We start from the raw sequence: 9,123 nt of genomic DNA on the forward strand, positions 1-9,123 counted from the left end.
ATATTTTCCTTAAAAATTCAGTTGGCTCAACATATTTTCAGAGGAGGAAACTCTGAGGCTTTGAAAAGCACATCTGTGTTACAGAGAAAACATTTTCTAAGCAGGAAAAGTATTTCTGACTCTGCAAAACAACATTTTCACTTGCATATTTTGGGGTTATCTCTGTCCGAAGACTCTTTTTCTTCAGTCCGAATGATGTAGAAAGCTGTACAAGCAAGTCATGGTTATGTCAGAAGCTTAGCCAAACAATCGTGAAAACCAAATATGATATCAAATGGTTTTCTTTGGGCAAAATAATGCTTTTTAAAGTAAGCCCTGCATTTCCGGTCTGTTGAGGATTTGAGCTGACGCTGACCATGCCTTTCACCATGAAGTGAGCGGCCCCTCCAAGGGCTCCTTATGTACATACTGACTATTGGGCATTACGTCTCTATTCTTTTGAGGTCAAATGACAGTTGATTTTAAAAAATTTGTATTTATCTCTATATCTCAGTAAAAATCTATAAAAATGTAAGAAAAGAATGAAAACATGGGTGCATGTAGAGGGCATTAGGCTAAGAAGGACACATTCTTAAGACCATTGCAGATTCTCAGGCCAAAGAGAGCTGTGGTTTGTCGTCGTGTTTATCTGTTATGCTGTTTTCTCCTTTCTTATTAACCTTCCAAGTTGTACCAGATGACATTTGAGAAGCTGCACTAAGGTTTTGAGTATCACTCTCTTAATTACAGGTAAAGCACCACTTCGGTGAATGTGGTTTATACGTGAGCCCTTAACCAAGCAATGCCCTCATTCTGGTGATGCACCAAAGAGGCTTAGGTTTATTGCTTTTGTTAAAATTCAGTTTAATGTACTATTACTCTAAATGGAAGGATGCTGTTTTGCACTACCTATTTGTAGATGAACGCAGGAGAAGTTCCCTGAGCTGTGTATACTTCCCCACAGGATTAGGTGGTGACTGACTCTCCATAGCTGCTAATACCCTTTACCCCAGCCTTCTTTTCCTGGTGCCCTTTTCCGCAAACCTACACAGCCCTTCCTCCTCAGCCTCCCCCTCTCCCCATATACCCTTTAAAATACTCATAATTTATGAGAACAATCATCTGAGATAGGATTATAACCTCCTTTTTTTGGAGCTGACAATTTGAGGCACACAGAGAGGCAAGGCTAATTACCCAAAGTCACAGAGCCCGTGAATGATGGAGATGGGCTTGGCTCTCAGACATCTGACTCCAGATCCGGGTGCTCATCTATAGAAGACACCAGAGTATTTCCCCACCTGATTCAACATGCTGTTTCACTTGTTACCTCACCCTCAGGGACATGCAAGAATTTCTGTTAGTTTCCTCTTACTGAAAAAAAAGTCACAGAGTCTTAGTTTTCATCTCTAAAAGCTAACCATCCCACTTCACTCTAGCCAACCTGTTTTATTCACTCTCTCACAGACTTTTTGTGGACATTTTGGAGTCTAGCTTAGGTTCAAATTATTCTTTTATCTTGAGTTTTCTATTCCCTCTTGGCCTAACTATTATATACATTATCACTTTTCTTCAGAACTTAATGAAGGCTTGCATTTCCTCTATTAGATTCTCCTTTGTTATTCCCCTCGCCAAAAGTCGAATCTTCTGAGATCTTAAGAGAATGTAATGTCTGTTTATCTCATTTGCCATTTTATCACGTTGGCCTCAAGGAATCTTATAAAAGTTACATGGATTGTCATCTACTAGCAAAACCACAGTGCTGGTTATGTTAGAACTGCACAGCAGTGTGAAACAGGGTTTTTGCCCTCAGTGAATTTATATATATATGAAGTCAAGATATAAAGGTGAATTTTTTAATATACTTTTTTTAAAACCAAAACTAGGAATAAGACAAGATGATACCAAAGTAGCTGGCACTACACAGACATTCTTTGTGAGGACAATATCAATATATGCATGAAGAGGAGGGAGAGATAACTAGTGTCCCGACCAGTCCAGAAAGATTTATGGAGGAGACAGATAAAGCCGTAAACATGTAACAGAAGAATAATGTAGTGGAAGTGGAATGTAAGAATGGAAAAGGTGGATTGAAGCCACATAGAGAGTGCTTTGAGTTCTCAGTCAGTGCATTCACTTGAAGGTAACAAGTCACCTGGGCTTTTGAGCCCAGCAATGGAATGTTGATTTTGAAAGTGTCTTGCAAGAGAGACTATAGATGTGGGAAAGTCTGCGTGCTGTAAATATGGAGGGTTGAGACCCTGAGCGCAGGAAGTAAGAGAGAGAAAGGTGGGAAAGTCATGTCTGTGGGTTACATACCCACTGTTGTTGTTGTGTGTGTGGTGTGAGAGTGTGTGTGTGCACACGATTTAGCAGGAGCAAGCTATTTGAGAATTGAACAGGCCAACTTTACATGGACTCTTCCCTACAGAATCCTCAAATAATTAGCAGTTCAATGGAGACACTGAAGTCTGTTGTCTGACACACTGTAAGCTGGCAAGAATGGCTCCGTGATTGACAGCCCCCACTCTCACCTGCTGGGCTGGAGTTACTTGGTGTTGCCTTAGTGTCTGAACTGTGTCTTTTTACCCCATCCTGTACTAAACATCAGAAAAAACACCATCCATGTGATTAGGGAACATCTGTTTGTTCTTTTTCTCTTTTAACAGCAATGAGAACTACAAAAGCCTAGATCTTTTTAGCACTAGGAACATAGATGATTTAAAATACGGATGATGGAATTCAGGTACGATAAAATTAGTGCAGAAATCTAGCTATAAATAAATACCAAAGAAGAATAAAATACAATGTGCAGGATTTTTCACATCAAACTCTAGTTCAGGGATAGATTGTGCATATGTTCATGTATTTAAATACCTGAAAATTAAGAAATATGTGACATACAATATGCACAAACTCTAAAGTATGAAATTTATAGTAGAATAGCTTTGTAGTATATTTTATTCCCTTAGAATATTTTAAGATTTTAATGTAATAATGAATTAAACTATTAACAATAAAAACAATTTTGTGAAGTGCATTTGTCAATTTTAATACACAATCCAATAATCAGTAATAATGGAGAAACCCTCAATACTTATAGCTTTAAAAAATCATAGCCTTTCCTTTTAGACTTACAGCCAGAACTCTGAATAAGAATTAGTTATTTTTAACATTAGAAAATACAGTTTTAATTAAGGACTGGGAGTTTACACAGGGAAGGACCCCTTCCCTGCTCTCCCACCCCTCCACCATGCTACACACATTAAGTCTTTTCGTTTAAAACAAATATTTCGAGCAAGGTAATCATACTAGTGCATGAAAGACAAACTGCCTCTTTTTGGGGGGAGGGGGTAGAATTGGGAGTGAAAATGTAATAAACAGATGTAGATAATTAGTTGGAAGAAATAATAGCCTTATGCTGTTAATGAGATTTCCAAAATTCATCTGAAACCATTGACTTAATTTATGTATTCATTTATTCTTACATTAATTCATCTGACAACTACTAATTAACACCCACCATGAAATGGAAATTAAAATACTTAGGCAAGCCTTTTTGGCTGGAATTAACAAAGCCCTATTGCCCTAGTAGAAGCAAAACATTGCCGGCCATCTTAAAGATTTGGGGCATCTCCAGGAAGGCACAGGGTGGGAATGGGGTTGGTTCTCACGGGGCTGTGCCCGCAGACCCGTTACGACTCAAGGTGAGAGGGGGGTGTCTCATCTCTGTCTCTTTATTTCTGCTTTGTTCTGTTCCTTCCTTGCAAACCAATTGCTCTGATTTTGGTGTACATGAGTCAGAATTGCCCAGGCTGTTCTCCTGAGTTGGCCACCTGTGGACGCTGATTAGTGTCTGAAATCCAAATCCAAGCTCCAGGAAGAATGTGTACCCTTGGCATTGCTTTGCTCTCATCACCCCTCAGCTCATCAATTACTGCAGCAGCCTCCTGCCCTCCCTACTCTGGTCTTTTATTTTTCCCAAACAGTCTTCCCTGCTGCATTCAGATGGATCCTTCTGAAATTCAAATCTGATCATCCCTCACACCTAGCTTTTAGTCTTAACAGGCTGCATATTACTCTCTGGTTAAAATAGGGATGCCTTAAATGGAGTGCAAGGCCCTTCCTGATTCAGCCTCTGGGAATTCTTAGGTCTCCTCTCTCACCAGCTTCACTAATTCTAGCCCTCTCTGCTACGGAAACCCTGAATTTGTAATTTTTCTAAGGCACCATGCTGTCCCCTGCCTTTGGGTTTTCACTTCTCTGTTCTGTCTGAAGAACTTCTCTATTCTGCCTACCCTCTGCCTTCCCGTGGCTAACACTTACTCCTCCTTCTGTGTTAACTGCATGTTGCATCCGGCAGACTTTCCTGATCCCAAGTCTGAGCCACGGGCCTACATGCCCCCTCGCACCAGGGACGACTGCTGCTGCAGCCCTGGGCATCTGTACAGTTGTCTGCTCATGTGTCTGTACAATCTGTGAAAACTTGTTTCCACCTATTATATACTGTATTAGCAATAAATACTGATTACATAGGGAAATAATCAAATCAGTGGAATCCATAATCGAATAATAGGATTTCCAAATGGGAAGGAGACAAGGATTTTAACTGCCCCACCCCCTCACTAAGTGAACCAGCTGCCACAGAATGCTGTTGTTTAAGGAAAATATGCTGATGATGTAACTCAGAAGAAAACTGATTGGTAAGTAATAGGAGACAGGAGGGGTTAACTTGAATGTGCTGGATGTTTGAAAAATACAATGTCTAATCCTGGTTCTTCCTGAACTTGTGTGAAATTAGTCAAATTCCTTACTAACATTAAAGGGTTGGTATAAAATTTAAATAAAACAAGTATTTAGAAGCTGTAGAAGTATCTCCCCAAAGAGTACAACGTCTAAAATACCTTTATAAATATATATCTATATAAATCAATAAAATGTGAGTAACTTGGGGGTTGACATTCAAGTAATACCTAAGGTATTAGCTCTTTTCTTGGAGTTCCTATGTTCAAATAGCCACATGCTTGTTCCAGGTGGTCGCCCTCAATACGTGCTTCCCTGTTCCTCTTCTGCATCTGGAATCAAATGAGAGAAAGACAAACCAAAAGGTAGATGGGGATTAAAATATTCGCAGCCACAGAAGCCAATTCTGTGGGCAGTTGCTGCTATCTGGCCCTGCCAGAATGAAGACCAGGACTTTATTTACCTAAAGGACAGATAGCTTAGTTGTGTGACAACGCTCTTACTAATACTATGACAAACCCACAACGCTTAGTGTCAAAAACGGTGGGAATTAAGGCTTTGAAACGTCCTAGTCTTCATGATCAAGGCCAAGTCTTACATCCTTGTTTGAAACTTGATTTCATTATCTGTAAATGGAAGTAAATATACAAGCCCCCCACCCCCTTATATTTGTTTTGGAGACCACATTGATAACGTGGGAATTTAGTCCATGTATTTTTAAATGGTGTAGACATTTTATTAATTAAGCATTAAAACAGCAATAATGCATTGTAATATCCCTGACATGAGATTGGGTAACTCAAGAGACTAAGTCCTGGCTGTAGGGCAGTTCGTGCACCAGCCCTCTGTATACTTTGGTGATAAGTGTATCGTTCCAGAATTTGTACCTTGAATACATTTCTGTGCATTTGCTTATTTTTCTTTAATATTTTAGTCATCCGTGCATTTGACTATCTTTCTTCTAATCATCGTTTTATCGTGTCGTATAAAGAGAATTCATTTGGGTTCACTTCAGGTTTTTTCAAAATATGACCTAAATATAATCCAAGTAGATTCCATGTGTCCAAGCCTGAGTTACCTGGAGAACAGTAGTGCAGCTGAGAGAAGTACAGTGTTCTGTGGGCTGGTGTGGACGGGAGAGGGTTTGTGTGCTCTTTTGTAGATTTGCTGGGTTGAGGGAATAGTGGGACAGCCACATTACATATAAGAGTCACCTGCAGATTAGTGTGTGAATTTGAAGATAGATGTTAAAAATTAAGATGTAGTTTTGAGTGTCCTCAATGAACACTTATTATTCCTCTCTTTTTAAAGGAATAGCTTTCCAAAGCCTACTTACTGTGACAATCTATTGTTTGGGCCTCCTTACTCTCTCCTTCCCCCTTTCTTAGTACAATAACTTAGATTTTTGTTTCAGTATTTCCGCAACCTTCAAAATTGGTTTGTTCCAGGAGCAACTAGATGGCCCTGCAACCCTGGGCTCAGGCCTAAGCTCGGCAGTGCAATCCTTGCCCTGACCCCAGCCCTGGTCAAATTGACTGTTTTAGGGGTCTGGGCCATTGCTTCTCTTTGGCTCCACCAGAATGATACCAGGACTTTAAAGACTGGGGAAGAAACTGGGAAGCAGGCATGGGACAACGGCAAGCAGATTGCAACCAAAAGGCAAGTCAGCCTGAATTTGAAGCCCAGTCATGCATGGGGGGCGGATCCAAGAGGATGAGAAGAGCAGGAGGGGGGCTGTGATGAAACTGCTTTCGAAGCCTGAAATTCTTCTGACCTTTCAGTTATGTGTCCATAACTTTCCTTTATAGTCTTAGCTAAATCGATCTGTGGCTTGTGGGTTATTATTTTTGTTATGTTGTCACCTTTGCTAATATAATCAATGCATGAGGTTGAATTTACAGATTGCATGAGATATTCAAACCATACATTAGCATCACATATCTCTAACTATGTGCAAGGAACGCCCTGGCAACTTAATCCGAGAACTGCCCACTATAGGCACCTCTAAAATCATGTAGTTCAACCCCTCATTTCATAAAGGAGAAAACTTGAGGCCAGCAAAAATAACTGAAATTGTCCAACTTAATAGACTTGGATAATGACATAGTTAAGATTAAAAAATCAGTTCTCTTTGTCACGGAAATCACTTCTCCCAGCACAGAGCATTTTCATTATGTTTTCCACATACTGTGAAATTAGCCAAGCAAGTAGCCAAGCTAAGCCAGTTGAGAGCACTTTGTGAAGTGAGGGAGTACAGGAGCATCCTCTCTGGAGCCCAGAGCCAAAGTTGAGGAACAAACCATGAAGGAGATTAGCATACATTTTAGCCCTGGAAAGACATCTACCCACTTCACAGAACACAGCTTGCAAAGACAAAATGAAAAGAGAGGAAAAGAAAGATGCAAATTAGCTGCCGCACCACCCCCACTGATTTATTAATTTAACAAGTCCTGTGTGTTTACTTAGTCCTGTGCTAATGCCTGGAGATGGAATGGTGAGCAGAGCCAGGCTCTGCCCTCACACATCCCCGTCTGGGTAGGAAGGGGAGTCTAGCAAAGAGACAATTATAGCACAGACAGAAGGTAAGGTCTGCGGGTCAAGAAAGGAATCCTCAGGGAACCCACACCTGTCTTCAGACTGCAGGGTAGGGAAGGTTTAGGCAAGTGGAAGTCAGGGAAGAGCATTCGAGGCCAAGAGAAGAGCAAAACAAAGGTTTGTGGTTGGGAGCAAAAGCCTCGGAAATGCAGAAAGTCATGTTCATGTGGCCGGGTCGTGGAGCAACAGAATGCTGAGTGATGCTAGAGGGGAACCAGTCCTCTGGCAGAGAGACAAAAGCACACAGGAGTCCTTCAAAGGGTTAAACACCTCCTGGGAGATAGTATGAATGAACCCTTCATTACAGGAATGCACCCAGTTTTCAGCTGTAATTTGAATTGTGACTTTGCAATTTAGAAAATCCTTTCCAAAGCAACTGAACTTTAAAGATTTTAAAGGCCATAGGCCAGACAGCATTCAAAATAATATGTTTTTGTGTTTGCTTATAGATGCAAGACAGGTGGCTTCCCTTTCACATATTATAAGGCATTTTTAGGTTTAGAAAACTGGAATGCATGCTGAACAAAATTCCTGTAAACAATCATTTATTTATCTGTGTCTTTGAAGAAACAAAAGATTGCTTTCTTTAAAATTGTATTACAGCAGAAGAAAAAAATTGTCTTTTCTACAAAGAGGTATCTAGATTATTGGGGTATTTAAACATTCCATTCCTGATATAACCAAGTCTCATTTATTCCAATACATTTAAAAAAATGATGGTATACATGTATTTGCCAAATTATGTCATGGGCACTCAGTATACTTTGAGTAAAAATAGCAGATGTCTGTGTTTTCCAGTTTTATGTGAATCCACTAAACATATATAGTCCTATACTCAACTGTAATTTTCTTTCTAATTAAAAATATATGTTGGATACATATTTCCATGTTAAGCTATGTGTGCCTTATGTATAGACTCTTTGGCCTCCTTAAAACAATATTTCCATAGTATTTATGGCTAACCAACCACCTGCCAAAATTTTGACATACTAAGAAATGGTCAATCTACTCCAAAAATAGCATGTTCTCTCAAATTTCTTAGTGGGCTTTGGACAGAATATTTCATTTCCTCTGCCATTTTTAACTCCCTTCGAGCCAGTTTCAAGAGTCCTAGCTTCTCAAAAGTAGCTATAAGGTAGGAAACTTGAGTTTAAATACATTTATGAATTCTGTTCACTTATTAGGAGCATGCCACAGCGCAAGTTCTATGAATGCCTTTAATTATCCCATTTAACCAAACATCTCAAACTTAGCGTGTGGAGTAGGATGAGCTCATTGTTCACAAAATGTCTCAAAACAAGCTTGATGCTCTGATTTAGCGAGGGCCTGTTACAGAGAGCAAGACACAATCACGAACTTTAAGCGGCTTAAGTTTAGTTGAGGAGTCAGAATGTATGTATTTACATACAATAATAATACTGAAATATCATCGACATGTTAAATTTATGGCACAGACTAGTTAATCGAGAGTTGCTGGGGCTGACTAAAATTAAAAGTTCACCAAGTTCACCAAGCTCATATGCTTGGCATATGATAAACTTTCAGTAATAATAATTACAGTCAGTAGTAAAAAAAAAAAAAGTGTGTGTTTGTGAGAGTGTGTGTAATTTGGCTCCATAGACTTGCACTGAGAGAAAGAAACATGAATGGGTAGAAACATCAGAATGAAGATTTTTTTAGTGCTATTGTTGCAGCAATTAAGACAAGAGATTATGAGAATCCCACCACTAAAATAGAAAGAAAAGGAGAGGATTCAGGGGTTTTTCTTGCTATGGTGGTGGATTATGTGTGATTGGCAAAAAAGAAAAA

The sequence above is a fragment of the Orcinus orca genome, chromosome 2, assembly GCF_937001465.1.
Source record: "Orcinus orca chromosome 2, mOrcOrc1.1, whole genome shotgun sequence".
NCBI classification, from domain to species: domain Eukaryota; kingdom Metazoa; phylum Chordata; class Mammalia; order Artiodactyla; family Delphinidae; genus Orcinus; species Orcinus orca.